Source organism: Callorhinchus milii, unplaced genomic scaffold, assembly GCF_018977255.1.
Source record: "Callorhinchus milii isolate IMCB2004 unplaced genomic scaffold, IMCB_Cmil_1.0 Scaffold4, whole genome shotgun sequence".
Lineage (NCBI taxonomy): Eukaryota > Metazoa > Chordata > Chondrichthyes > Chimaeriformes > Callorhinchidae > Callorhinchus > Callorhinchus milii.
Genome location: NW_024704745.1, coordinates 62,004,247 through 62,020,141, shown reverse-complemented (window position 1 = coordinate 62,020,141; position 15,895 = coordinate 62,004,247). Strand labels below are relative to the sequence as shown.

General features: G+C 42.8%; 1 protein-coding gene across 1 annotated transcript in view; it reads right to left on the bottom strand.

Moving 5' to 3' along the window:
- Positions 1 to 15,895, bottom strand: part of LOC103173148 (PC3-like endoprotease variant B) — a 200,654-nt gene that overhangs the window by 159,208 nt on the left and 25,551 nt on the right. The window contains exon 2 of the mRNA XM_042334413.1: positions 5,196 to 5,233. The gene's annotated coding sequence lies outside the window, so the exon portion shown is untranslated. The remainder of the gene's footprint in view (positions 1 to 5,195; positions 5,234 to 15,895) is intronic.

The following is a 15,895-nucleotide window of genomic DNA, read 5'->3' as shown; positions in this document are numbered from 1 at the left end:
AAATTTAACATTACTTCTCTACATTTTTGCATTAGATTGCATCTGCCATCTTTTTTCCCAATCTACTAGTCTGTTTATGTCCTCCAGCATTTGCTTATAATCTTCTTTGCTGTTAGTTACACTCCCTATTTTTGTGTTCTTTGAGGTTTTCCATTTACATAAATTATTTAGACATGGCATAGGGGGGATATCATCAAAATGCGGAGATGGATGGGTCTAAAATGCTATTAGTAATTTAAAATGGAATTCCTTAATTCAAGAATCTAAGTGGGATCTCCTTCCAGTAACCGTGAGCATAGCATGCACAGCATGCCGGTGCGTGAGAACTCCACTCCTCTCTAATCCGGTTACTTGAGGCGAATTGCAGTGCTCTTCTGCCACCTGAACTGAGATAAGCTAATTCTGCAAAGCTCGGGGATCAAACCTGTCTATATATCTCAGCTGCTCACTGAATAAACTTACTGAGGCATTGGGGAGTCCTATTTCAGCTTTTGAAAAGCATTTCAATGAAGAAAGTGATGCAAACTCCAAAGAGAACATTTCATGCTTCAGCCTAGCTCTTGAAGAAGCAGCTTTGTAAGAGACTGACTTGGAATTTCCAGGATCGATATTACTTTGACGTGAAAATAGCAAATTTATTTTATCTATTTACTATTAAGTGTTGTTCATGTTTATTTGTTTACACGCAATACAGAAGTTGTAACGGTTCATGCCAAGTACTAATTAGAAAAAATAATTAAATTATGTTGAAGAGTAATGGAACACCTCATTCAGGAGAAAAGACATTAAGTTGATACGGGCATTATTAGGGTTAATTTGTTTGTAACATTACAAGCTCTGTTGTACATGCATAATAGGATTTTCTAGAACTAATGGCTTTCATATTTCCAAAAGTTGATTTACTGTAGTTTCAAATAAATCTCTTCTTCGGGAGCACTATAATCCTTAATTGTGCAATTCACCAGCAAGTAATTACAGAAAATATTTCTGCTCTTTTCTGTGAGGGGAAGATGTCTTTCATGAAAACGTGCATTCAAATCTGTTTAAGCACATTACCTATTCAGTAAGTAACCTGAAAGATCCTACTCTAGATACTTAGTCCATGCTAAATTTGCAGATCCCAGGAACAGGGTGCTACAACTGACCTTAGTGCTCTTGGGCAAGGTGGCGAAAATACAACCCACTATTGTTCACAATTTAAGTGTCATCTTAGCTTTGTTGGTAGCATTCTTACTTCTGTCAGATGGTTGTGGGTTCAAGTGCCATAACAGAACTTTGAACTCACACAGTCCCGGCTTAGCACCTCAATACAGTGATGGGAATGCACTGCATTGTTCGAGGTGCCATCCTTTAAATGAGACATTAAACCAAAGCCCCGTTTGCCTCTTTAGGTGGATGTTGAAGATCCCATGGTGCTACTTATATTAATCCTTGCACTTCATGTTGGGAGGACATCGCAAAGTGCTTCACAGGTTTTTTTTCTGTGAAGTTTAGTGACCGTGTATCTTGTAAGCGAACGCCTGTTTGAAAAGTGAAGGAATTTTCTCCCTGTGCCTCGGCCAACAATCCCTCAGATAAAATTGGTCATTTACTTTATGGATGATTAGAGGACATTGCTGTGCACAAATCTGTTGTGTTGACCTATAAATACACAATACTTTAGAGTGTATCTTGTAAAGTTGTATGAGACATCTTTGTGACATACAATCCTCCCTCTCCTTATAAATACTCCTTATTTATCATCCACCCAAACCACCTGGTTCCTTCATCCCTGACATCTCTGATCTGTCCATCACAGACAAGGACACCTCAGACCATTTCCTCATTAACCTCTCCTCCTGCATTCCCTATCACTAGTTCCAAGCCCTCCACCATCTTTTTCCAACTTTGGAAAAAGCTTCCACCCGATTCCCTCACAAACACCCTTCCTCTTCCTCCGATCTCTTCTCCCTTTGGACTTCCGCAGCGATCCTGATGCAGTCATCAAGCTCCTAAACAATCACCTCTTTGCAACCCTCAACTCCCTTGCCCCTAAAATCCAGGACTGTCTCTACCCGCTCCCCCTTGTACAGCAGTCATCTCTGCTCCCTCAAAACTAAAACTCAGACGCTCGGGTGCAGATGGCACAAATCCGACTTCACAATCCACCGCCAGCTATGGCTCGAGGATCTCCTTCCCTACATCCCCTTCCACATTCCTCACATGGTCTACACCACCCCTTACTTCCACCACAGCCCCTACCACTCCCTCCTCCCTCCACTCCTTTGCCCCGATTACTCCCACCTCCCTCTCAACCACCATCTTCCAGATGAAGCCCATTACCTGCTGCCTCAACCCCTTCGCCACCAAGTTCGCCACCCAACTCCCCCTCCTCTCCCTGCTGCTGGCCGACACAGTCAACCAGTCATTCTCCTCAAGTTCTGTTCCTCTCCCCCATCAAACCGCTCTTATCGTTCCCCTCCTCAAAAAAACCACCCTTGACTCCTCCAACTTCACAAATCACAGTCCCATTTCCAACCTGTCCTTCCTTGCCAAAGCTTCAGAACACGTTGTCACTAATCAGTTTTGCTCACACCTCTCCCTCCACTCACTCCTCGAGCCCCTCCAGTCTGGTGTCTGCCACAGAGATGGAGCTTGTCAAAGTCACAAACGACACCTTCTTTATCTGTGACCAGGGCTCTCTCTCTCTGTCTCCTCATTTTCCTGGACCTCTCCATTGCGTTTGACACAGTCGATTATGCCATCCTCATCCACTTCCTCTCCTCCCTCAACCTCCTCAGTGGTACCACACTAGCCTGGTTTGAGTCCTATCTAAACAAATCGCCTTCACTTTGTCTCCTCAAACAGTTTTTCCTCCCGCCTCCGCCCCGTAATCTGTGGTGTACCCCAGAGCTCCATCCTTGGCCCCCTTCCTCTTCCTCATTTATATGCTCCCTCTTAGCGATGTCATCTCATAAACTTACGTCATCCACGTAAACTTCCACATGTATGCGGATGACACACAAATCTACTTCTCCAACTGCGACTCCAGGTCCGCTAATGTTCTGTAAGCTTGTCTGGCAGACATCAGGGCCCGGATGAGCGCAAACTTCTTTCAACTAAATGTTCATAAGACGGAAGCCATACTCCTTGACTCTCATCAACATCTTCTGTCCTGTGTCTCTTACCTCCTCAACCACCCCGGCCTATCCCGCAACCTAGTCAGGTTCGACCCACAGCTTTCCTTCCTTCCCCACATCCAGTCCCTGACCAGGACTGCCTTCCTCCACCTCAACCACACTGCTTGCCTCTGACTATATCTTATCCCAAAGTAGAAACATTCGTCCATGAATGCATCATCTCCCGATTCAACGTTTCAAAGGCTCTCTTCACTGGTCTCCCCAGCTCCACTGTGCACAAGATCCAGCTAATCCAAAACTTCGCTGGCAGCATACTCCCCACACTAATCTCTGTACCCCCATCACATCAATTCTGCCAAGCTCCAGTGGCTTCCTATCGCTGAACGGATTGATTTCAAGATCATCACACTCGCTTTCAAATCCCTGATCTGCTTACCCCCCAACCCACGCTTCCGCTTGACTTCATTCCGGCCTTCTGCATGTCCCTTGTGCCCTCCGTTGCATCATCGGTGGCCGCACTTTCAGTCACTACTCCCCGGAACGCTGGAACACTCTTCCTCTATCCCTACATCTTGCCCCTTCCTTCCCATTCTTCAGGTCTCGCCTGAAGACCTTCCACGTCTTCTGACCTGTGTCTCTGACATACTCCTCCCCCAAGCTCAGTGTCGTGCTCCGCCACTGTTAAGGTCTCTGGGATCGTACCCTGCATGAGGGGCGCTATATATAAGCTACTTTGTCTTATATCTTAAAATCGTCAGTTTCTCGCAGGACCCAAAAAGAAACCGTCTTCCGAATTATGGTTGTATTTACGAACTTTCCTGTCTATGCAAGATTACATTTAACGTAAAATAATCTTAATATCTCAGAGGAATTTCAGGCCTCTGGCATATGTGAAATCACCCCAGTGTTATTTAGGAAAAATATTTTGTTGCACAATTTCTTGGCTAGCCATACTGGAAGATTCTGGTCTCTAAACACAGTCCTGAAGCCAGCCCGAAGCTCTGTGCAGCTGGTATTGGAATTGCTGCCTGTGCTGTGCTGCATAAAAACAAGGTAAAAGAGTTGAGCAGATTTTAGAACGTCCTGGACATCTGTCTGCATTGCAGCCACCAGCTGAATAAGCCAGAGCACAGATTCCTGCATGTACTACAACCAGTTTCATGTCAGCATTTCTCTGGTCTGACATACTTCTGGAAATTTCAGGCCTTCACTGCAAATATGTGGAAGAGAAGCATGAGGGTTGACCGGGAATAGATTGGATCAAGAGTTGAGTTCCAGGGGTCAGTTCAGTGACCGATGGGATTCAATATTTATGAATCTAGTGTGAAGTTCCCCCAGGTCACCATCACGAGCTTCTGGTTACCAGCAGGACGCAACATTTGCAAATCCAGTTGACAAGTATGCTGTCTTTGTCCCTGCGGTAACATCTGCCAACCTTTACTGATTAATGGTCTGTATTTCATTTAGTACGTATAATTTTTACTTGTATTGCCATCTTTCAGGTGAGATGTTAAAGTTAGGTCCCATCTGCTTCTTCAGGTAGCCGTTAAAGATCCGATGGCACAATATGAAAAGAGAAGAGAATTTATCCTAGTTCAACAATCCCCCACAAAAAAATTGGTCATTCACTTCATGGTGTCTGTAGGACATTACCCTGGACAAATTGGCCACTGTGTTTGCCTACAAATTACATGGTCACTACACTGTATAATAAAGTCTGTGAAGCACTTTGAGATATCTTCACGACATGTTGAGGCTCTATATCAAATGCAAGGATTGTTATCTTTTCCTCAGTTATGCTGCTTGTGATGCTTGTGAAAATGAAAGCCACACATGAAAAAGCATTTGCATTGGAAACATTTACTAGCCCCACTTGTGCTGTAACTAACTGGATTTTGCAGTATTACTTACTGCCCTAGTGCGTTCTTAATTTTTTCCTGACAGAATCAAATGAGATCAATTTCTTTTATAAAAACTTTTAACCGATACAGGCATCGATGTTTCGCAGTCATTCGAATGAACCATTAAACCGTAACTTAAAAACCTTTGAAGCGTGCCCTCACAGACGTTACTTACATAGTTTCCCTTCAAGTCAGTGTTTTTGTGGTCAATGCCTAGAAGAGGAAAAAGGAGGAGGGGGGAGGTTAAACATAACAATCACAGAGGCATTATGCGTACACCAAAGAAAACAACTATGCTGGGCCCATCATCATTCTGCCCTGCAGGTAGATGATAGGCAGTGGAGGGAAAAAGAAGCAAATGGAACAGGGAAAGAGTAGGACGGTACAGGATATGGATGAGTTTCCGAAGCCTGGAAGCATGAACGACTTGATTGTGATCCTCAAGCCATACCAGCAGCCATGCAAAACAGGACATACCTTTCTGGCTTGCTGGTTCTGCTGGCTGAAACAAAGCAGTCACATGCTCAGCAGGAGGGCAGATCAAAATGAAATTTTATTTTGTCTGCAATGTCCTCAGATTGGGTTCCATAAAGGCAGCTCTAGGGAGATGGGTTAGGTGGGTACATGCTCTGCATATGAAAATACATCAGTGGAGGCCGAGGATGCTTATTATACATCTGGGAAATCTATATCATGAAAGAAATAGCACCGTCTTGGACGATATACTGAGACATTACTGTAGTAAGTTTGCGAAACAAAGCCCAGCACTGACAATACTGAACGCAATCAATATTTGTCTCTCTTAACCTGAACACTGCAATATTTTGATATGTTTCTAATGTTTATGGCAGTTTTTGTACATTGTATCAAAAGGAAAACAAACCCGTGTTAAAATGGAGCAGTTCATTTTATTGCTGTGACGTTCATAGAAATTGTGCAGTAATTAGAAGTAACACACATCTACACACATCTATTGTCTTTCACTTATAATAGCTACTTGAGTACTTGGCAGAAATTATTGCCTTGAATTGCTTGCCTGCTGCAGCCCTAGAAAGGAATGGCAACCTAAATTGCAACGCAATTGATTATTTTTTCCCTGCCAGAAAACAAATCATTCGTAAAGAAATCCATCCACGCAAAGTCACATTCTAAGTAAGATCAGTTTATTTTTGTGTAGCTATTTCCCTCCCCTCTTTTGAATAGGAAGGGGAACATTGCATTGTCGAAGGTGCAATGCTTCAAATTAGATTGTTTAGGTGAACATTAAAGATCCCATGGCACTATTGGAAAAGAGAAGGGTGCTTTTCCTGGTGTCCTGGTAAACCATCCTCCAGATAAAAATTAGCTGTTAGTGGGATATTGCTCTTCACAACTGGCTACCGTATGAGACTTTAAATTCACAGCTGCTACATTTTACTGTACCTTGTGAAGCGCTTTGAAACATATCGATAATTGATAAGGTGCTATATCAAATGTATGAATTATTATTTATCTTATGCATTACTTCCCAAGGAAATGAGAAAGCAGCCATGCCTTTGCCTATGTTGTTCTGTAACTTGATAAGACCTGTTCCTGATTCTCCTCCCTCTCCTGGGGGTGAGGTGTGAAGCACCCTTATTATGGGTGATACCTGTTTTAGTGAAAAACAATCGGCCTAAACCAGGGCCAGCATAACATGATAGGGTTGATGGAGGAAGGGGATTGCTTCACTTTCCCCTGGTCATTGCTGCTCTGTTCCCAATGTTCATACACAATGAACTGCTTTGTCTTAGCTCATAAAGGCAGCTCTGGGGAGATGGGATAAGTGGATACATGCTCTGGCGGATTACTCTTTAGATGCACTCCACACTCTTCACTACCTTTGCCAGTTCTTCCCTTTCAGTTTCTATTGCACTCATCCTAGTTGTATCCACTCTGCCCCACCCATACATCTTCATCCAATATTGTCTAAGCTGACACTCCAATACAGAACTGGAGGTTTGTTGCTCTGTCAGAGATGCCATCCATTGGATGAGACATTAAACCAAGGTCCCGTCTGCCTATTCAAGTGATGTTAAGGATCCCATGGCACTATTCAAAAAGAGAAGGGAGTTTCTCTCCCCCGATGTCCTAGCCAACAATCCCCCAAATAAAATTGGTCACTCACTCCATGGCTGTTTGTGGGACGTTGCTGTGTGCAGACTGGCTGCCGTGTTTCACCCCAAGATATACAGTCAATCTGTTTTACAGTATATCCAGGGATATCGGCTTTCATAGAATATTACAGCACAGAAGGAGGCCATTTGGCACATCATGCCTGTGCTGAACACAGATTGTTTCGAACCCCGGGAGCAGAAAGTAGCTTATTTTCTTCTTCTGCTTGTGGGATTCAAACAATGGCAATGGCACCGTAATTACACTTAGTCGGAAATTCTGATTCACTGGACCAGATCTCCCCCAACTCCGCCATTAGTCCGGCTAGCCGGAGTTGAGTGTACACTATATTGCCTTATTTTGTAATACTGGTACAATACTCACGTTTGCCCACAAAACACAGAGTGAATCCTATAAAGCGTTTTGAAATGTCCTCCCAACACAAAGACGCTTTACCAAAGGATTATTATTATTATTATTATTATAAAAGTAATAGTAATCCTAATAATAATAATACTTTTATTTGATATGTTTTCTACAATATCTAAACTTCTAAAAGTGCTCTACAGGTAATTAATGTTACAGGAAATGTGATATATTGTACACCCTCCCTTTTTGAGTAGTGTTATGGGATCTTTAATGTCCACCTCAAGAAGAGAATCTATCCACAAAGTATACTGTTTTTGTACATAATTAAGATTTTAATATTGCAAAGAGAGAGAATAGGGTGGAGCTATTCAAGGATAGATTTCCAAAGAGCAAGGGTAGAATGGTTGAAAGCTCACTGGTGGCGAGACAGATCATATCCTAAGATCCTAGTATTTTAATGTCATTTTTCCCACAAGAATAACATAATAGCAAACCAGCTCCTTTACGATTTCATATTCTTGTTAAAAAAATGACCATGCAATTTTTTTTGCGCTATTTTGCTTTGAGAAAAAAAAACATATTCTGGAATGCTATTGCAGAAATACCCATATTTAAAAGTATTTGGAATAAAGGATTAGAATAAATTGATATTGCAGGAACTCTATAACATTTAACAATAAAATAAGCAAATTATTACAATGCTGTCAATAGCCTGCTCTTGTAATTGTTCCCTATTCCACATTAAAAGCCTCAATAATGTTTGGAAAATGTTGCGGAATCCCGGTAGGTTTCCTATTTAACAAGCCATGTATGACAAATCACACTGTAATGTACTATGTTCTTAATCTTTAATTAGAATGTGAAAATCTGCTGGTGAATGCAGTTAACTTTGACATATTAAATCTTCTGGTTAAACTGTCCTACAGGAAGTGCACGGATGAAACATTGTAACAATCTACAGCCTCCCTCCATTCACCCAGACAGTCTGGGAAGGATGATAACATCTTGTAATACCTGCTCCACACTAATTAATCGCTGTGGTATTTAGGACCATTCAAGTAGACAAATATGACAGAGACAGGGACAATTAGGATCCTTGTTCAAGCTACATTAACTTTTCTAGTTATTACAACAGAGCAACTAAAGTTTGCTTGTAAAAGCTGCAGTGGTCTTGTTGTACATTAGTCACGTAATTAAAAAATGGTGTTATGCTTCCTGCAGGTCAGAATACTGTATCCTAAACAACAGTCAACAGATTTATCAATGGGGCGAACAGGTTGTTTTAACCTATTCAGTGCCACAGGTCTTCTTTTTGCACCGCAACCTTCATAATCTAATAACCCACTGTTGCTATGGATTTTGTGGAATTTGGTTGGGTTCACGCATCTTATGATGGTCACCTGACTGGGGGGCTTTTTACAGATCACAACTCTCCACTTCTGGTTAGCAGGAATGCTGACTTAACATTAGTAAAAAGTTGCGATCCCTCACTAACCAGCATTTCAACGGCACGACCTATGAGCCATTAAATTCACAACCTGTCCTTACAGACAGCGTTGGGGTGGGGCGTCCGTTTCTGAGTGATTTCCAGTCCGTAGGACATATGTCAATGACTTCAATCAATAACGACATCTGCATTTGGTATAATACAATGAGGTACTTTGAAGTGTAACGTCTATTATGTAGGCAAATAGTGCAGCTAATATTTGCCAGTAAAGTCCCACACAAAAAATAATGAAATGAATGACTAAATAAATGTATTTTTTGGTCAGTTGTACATGAGAAAGATGTATTGGCCAGAACAGCAGGAGTTTCCATATACTTCTTCAAAATAATAGTTTGGGGTCTTTGGTGCCTACCTGAACAGCAAGACAGGCAGAAAATATCTGGTTTATTCAATGGATGGCACCTCTAACAATGCAGTGCACCCTCTATAATTCACTGGACTAAAATAAGAGCTCAATGCTTGGTGTGGAGCTTCTAACCCTCAACCTTCTGACCCAGAGGCAAGAGAACTGAAACAATCTAGCAAGATATTTTTTGCGAATGAAACATGCAATGTTATCTGTAATTAAAAACCAAAAGATTTAGAGAATGACATTGCATAACCTCAAGCGTTGTGCTGTTTGAAGAGATTCTACATGAAGGAGTTAATAGAATTCAGAATGCATTTTTTAATATAAATCTAACCAGTTATTGCCCATACAGTTTGCCTATAATGCCCCAGATATACTGCATCATAGAACATTACAGAAAATTACAGAATAATAGTTTTATAATCCTTGCATTTGATATAACACCTTATGACATTGTTGAAGTGCAAACAGGATTTATTCTATGCAGTGGCTGTGCACTCATAGGCAAACACGGCAGCCAATTTATGCACAACAACGTTCCAAAAACAGCCATGAAATGAATGACCAGTTTTATTTGGGGGATTGTTGCCCAGGACACCGGGGGAAACTCCCTTCTCTTTTCAAACAGTGCTATAGGATTTTTAATGTGAACCTTTTATCCGTCTTATCCAAAGGATGGATGAATGTTTAGTCCATATCAACAAATGCACTACATGGAACAACAGTAGATATAACCCCTAGAATGTCTCCTCAGGTAAAACCCTAAGGATCTCTCCAAGATTTGACACTGCATCCAATTTATTAAAATCATGCCTTTCATCTATTCTACTGATCACACTTAGGAAAAATTAAGGTGCAGAGGTGATAAACAGGCAATGTTTCATAAAAGATTCAATGTATATGCAACATATATGTTATCAACTGTTGTCCATTTTATTCCATAGTAGTTTGGGAAAGCGGAAAGAATAAGAGAGGAGAAATCCTCCTCCCCTTCCCAAAGTTCATTCTCAGAATGCCCCCAATTACACAATATTTCACTAATTTCTTTCTGTATTGACCATATGTTGCATTTTATTGCTTAAAAAAAAGCCTTATTTTTAAACTTTTTATATTATTTAATGCTGATTAACGTTGAAATGTTTTTTTCCCACTCCTCGGTCCTTGTTACAATGTGATTTCCTGTTCAGTACTGAACCTCATCCTGTCAAATAAATATTAATTAAAATGTATTATGTAATAAACTTTAATAGCCCATTAATGATGTTGTTAGCCATAGTATGCTAATCACACAGTCGCGACATCAAGACGTATAGTTAGTAAACTGCGGTTACATACAAAAAGATACACTAAGGTCTAATTTACGCATAACAAATTGATTCATAAATGGCAAATCCTGCAGGTACCTTGACATATCAGAGGCTAACCCTGAAACAGAGGATAAGTAATGAGTAAAACTGGTTACAAGAAAGGGTGGTGCGGTCAGGACACTGGACTCATTTAAAAAGCGGCTTGATGCTGCGATGGAATCACCATCGGTTGGATATTCTGGATCAAATGGGCACCACAATCTTTTTCATCAAGATCTCTCTTTTGATCATGTGAACTTCAGTCCATTCCTGATCTCAGTTCTAATTTACCAAAGTAGAATTGCAGTCAAAGAAGGCTATTGAAACCCGACAGAAGATCTTTGTCAAATGCCATTCCATTGAGTCAGCCTCCAACACATCTGGATGAACTCTCTGCTTAATTTGTGAACTCACAAAATTGAACCTTGCGTTAGCTATAGGCGGCAACATAGATTCCTTCATACACTTTGTACACTATTATTCACCTACAAGATATTCCGTTACCACAATTTACAGTATACCCTGTGAAGCCCTTTGAGTCAGCCTCCTGATGCGCTACATCAAATGCAAAGACTATTACTATTATTCCCTCTCCTTTCCACCCGAAGTAAAATGCTTAAAATTACACAATTCACATTGTGGGTTAATGTTTCATTTTAATGTTTATTATTCATCTTTAAAGGGATATTTGGCTACTCTGTGGTCCAAATTGTGTGTCAGCCTAGCTCAGCTGCTTGCACCCTCACCTCCAGTCAAAAGATTGTGCGTTTAAGCCCCACATTGGGACTTTGAACTCACAGTCTATGCCAAGTCTTCCTTCTACTCCAGGATAATCCTGGAGGCGAAGAACAACCCCAGGCTTCTGTTTTCTACCACATCCCGACTCCTCCGTCCCTCCCGCCACGCCGCGCAGGTCATCTCCTCCAACCTTCACTGTGAGGAGATGCTGAATTTCCTTGAATCCAAAATCAAGGGAATCCGCTCCGCGGTCACTTCCCCTCCAACCTCCACCCACCCCCCACCCCCTCCCTCCCACACTCCGACTCCTACCCATCCTCCCCTACACACTTTCGTACCTGTTTCCCCACCCTCTGTCACCAAACTCATCCTATCCCTGAAACCCACCACCTGTCCAAGGTCCTTGAAAAAGTTGTCGCCTCCCAGCTGTGCTCTTTGCTCTCCACCCATTCAAACCCCTTCAGTCGGGTTTCCGTGCTGCCCATAGCACAGAAACTGCCCTGGTCAAGGTCACCAATGATATCCTGACCATCTGCGACCAGGGCTCCCGCTGCCTCCTCGTCCTCCTCAACCTATCGGCAGCATTCGATACGGTCGACCACGTTATCCTCCTCCACCGCTTGTCCTCCCACCTCAATCTTCAAGGCCCTGTCCTTGAGTGGTTTAGGTCGTACCTCTCCCACCGTCTTCACTTTGTCTCCACGAACGGCTTTTCCTCCAGCCCCCGCACTGTCTCATGCGGTGTCCCTCAGGGCTCTGTCCTCGGTCCCCTCCTCTTCACCCTCTATATGCTCCCTTTTGGTGACATCATCCGCAGACATGGGGTTAACTTCCACATGTATGCGGATGATGCCCAACTCTACCTTTCCTCCTCTACCCTCAACTCCACGACCACCGATGTCCTGACAGCCTGCCTGACTGACATTGAGTCCTGGACGAGAGACAACTTTCTTCAGCTCAACGTGCGTAAAACTGAGGCCCTCCTGATTGGCTCACGTCAGCGCCTCCGCACCTCTGGGGCTGACAGCATCAGCATCCAAGGCTGCACTCTCCACCTCTCAAAGCCAGTCAGGAACCTCGGGGTTCTGTTCGACCCTGAGCTGTCCTTTCTCCCTCATATCCGCACCACAACTGGCACCGCCTTCCATCACCTCCGGAACATCGCCAGACTACGGCACTACCTCACCCCTCACACTGCTGAAACTCTGGTCCACGCCTTTATCACCTCAAGGCTGGACTATGGGAACTCTCTCCTCGCCGGCCTTCCCGGCACCTCCCTCCACAAGCTGCAGGTCATTCAGAACTCTGCAGCTCATGTACTGTCCCGCACCAGGCATCGCGACCACATCACTCCCACCCTCGCTCGCCTCCACTGGCTCCCCATCCCCCAGAGGATCGAATTCAAGATCCTCATCCTCGCCTACAAGGCCATTCACGGCCTTGCTCCCTCCTACCTCTCTGACCTCCTATCCCCCTACTTACCTGCCCACACCCTCCGTTCCTCTGGCTCCGGTCTGCTCCACATCCCCCGCCCCAACCGCCCTACCATCGGTGGCTGGGCCTTCAGCCTCTCAGCCCCGAGGCTCTGGAACTCTATCCCCCAGTGCCTTCGCCGCTTCCTCCCTTTCCTCCTTCAAGGCCGGTCTCAAGACCTTTCTCTTTGACCGTGCCTTCAGCTCCCCTCTCGACTCTCTACCCCCTCCTCGCTCCCTCCCTTCCCTCCCCTCACCCTGACCATTTCCCCCTTGCTTGGGTCCTGACCCAACTGTAGAGCGCCTTGTGACGTCCTCCTGACGTGAAAGGCGCTCTATAAATGGAATCTTGTTGTTGTTGTTGATATGACAGTGTTTGTTGCATTTTTGGTGGTGTCGTTCTTCAGATGTGATGTTAAACATGTCTGCCTGTTCAGGTAGATGTTAAAGAATCCATATCACTATTTGTAAAGATAAGGGAATTACTCCTAATGTCCTGGTCAACAATCCCCCAGATAGAATTGATCATTCAACAACAACAACAATTTGCATTTATATAGTGCCCCTCATACAGGGTATCGTCCCAGAACTAATGGAGAGGTGACTGTAGGCACAATTGAAGAGGAAGAGTATTCCAGAGTTTCACCTCATGGCTGTTTGAGGAACATTGCTGTATGCAAATTGATTGCTGTGTTCGCATACAAAATGCAGTCACTACATTTATTAATAATATCCTGTGAAGTTTTTTGAAATGTTCTCCTGGTGCAAAAGGTGCTGTAAAGGATGATTATTATTAATTTGTGGATTGAGTTAACAACAACAAATTGCATTTATATAGTGCCTTTCATATCAGGACATCTCAAGGCTCTGGGGTAATGCACATAGGTGAATTTAACTATGTCCCTAATAATCAATACAAGGGACACAAAGAATCAATGTAAATCTTTATTGTTTTTCAATTTTATATCAGGGAAACCTGGAGTTCCCTCTGTAAAACATGCATTTGCACATGGTTAACCCAACCTGCAAACTTTACCCGTGGACTCTTATCTCAAATTAGACAAATTAGACCCTAGTGTCACAGCGCTTAGCAATAATAATAATAATCCTCGCAATCGAGATGTCTCAAAGCGCTGGACAAGATTTTACAGTGAAATGTAGTGACTGTATTTGTAGGCGAACAAATCAGACAAATTATGCACAGCATTGTCCCACATACAACTATGAAGTGAATGACTGATTTTATCTGGTTAATTGATGGCCAGATCACCAGAAGAAACTCCTTTGAGCAATGCCACAGGCTCTTTAAAGTCCACCTGAACAGGCAGACAGCGCCTTGGTTGAACATTTCAACTGAAACACAGCACCTCCCACCAATAGATCACACCCACAGAACTGCATTGGAGTGGCAGTCGAGACTATGACTTCAAAGTCCCGAAAGTGGAGTTTGAATCCACAACCTTCTGACTCAGAGGTGACTGCTACCAACTGAGTCAAGCTGACAGAATAAGGTGCAGTGCAAACAATACAAGCTCCTGTGTGTGTGTTTGCACATGGGTAACCTAACATGCATATTTTGCACATTGGCTGTTAACCCAATCTGCAAATTGGATCTCAGTGTGCACTAAAAAAAATTAAGTTTTTTTTTAAATGATAAAAGAAAATAAGAACGACCCACTCTTTCCCACGATGGAATTCAAATGCGTTTGTCCTGATTTAAAAAAATTAATACTTGCCCATTTGTTATTATATTCTAATGTACTGGATCAAAATACAATATTTGGGTTGTACACCACAATATAGCTCCTGTAGTGCCAAATGTATTTTGTGACAGTCCAAATGCCATAACATTGCACAAAACCTCAGCTGCCCCTTTAATTTGTGATCTGCATAGCAGTGCTGAATAATAATTGGAAATAAATCAAAATCAATTGGAATTATCTTGCTCATCCTGGCTACGCTTAAATTGAAAGCAGGGTTAATATCGGAACAAGGTTATGTGACAGTCTCACTGAAAAGAACACCAGCAAATCAGTCACTAAATATTTAGCTTCAAATATTACTCTGAGCAGAAATGAGTTTCCTGGAACTTTCAGTCTCTGCAAGGTTTTTTTCCTTTCCAATTGTATTTTGCTAAATAAAAGCAGAGGCCAGTCCAGGCTGCTCAATCTGCATCTCCAATCTGTTGTCATAAAATAGGGGCAAAAGCAGCTCAGTGCATAGGCACAATTATTTCTCTTAGCTGAGCTGCAATGATGTCAGCTTTCTGATTGCAAACTGCTTATTTATGCTTCAACAGCTGCCAAGAACAGCAAATAAGTGGCTAAAAGAGTGTCTAGACCAGGCATTGAGGCCTCTATTGTTGGGGAGTTGTTACCTGGTTAACAGCGATTGGGACAGCTGTCTGGTGTGAAAGGGAGCAGGGATGGGTAGGAAATGATTGACAGGAGGGCCCTGTGGGTCAGGGCACAGCCAACTCTGTGGCCCCCTTGCCTTTCATACTCTGCACTCTAAAGGGAGACGCCCTGGGCCTGCCTTGGGGTTGGAGGCGAAAGGAAATGTTTGGGTGTAATGAAAAAAAATCCTCTGGCCAGTTCAGTAATCATGAACACCTCTCCCGCGGGAATTCTGTTCTATCATTGAAGTCTATATATTATTCATTTCCAATTTTAGATCATTGAATCGTATATATTATAAATGATAGTCCCATTTGACTCAATCCGTTTCTTTGTTGTTCAACAGTTAGTCAATCTTACTGTTGTCATATAAAGGTTCTGTACCTGGGAGTTTGATTGAATCTGCATTGAAATAAAATTAGTCATTCACTTCATGGCTGCTTGTGGGACTTTGCAACGCACAAATTGGCTGCCACATATGCTGCATTTTACAGTATACTGTGTGAAGCACTTTGAGATGCTTTTGTGGCATGAAAGGCACGATATCAAATGCGAGGATTATGAT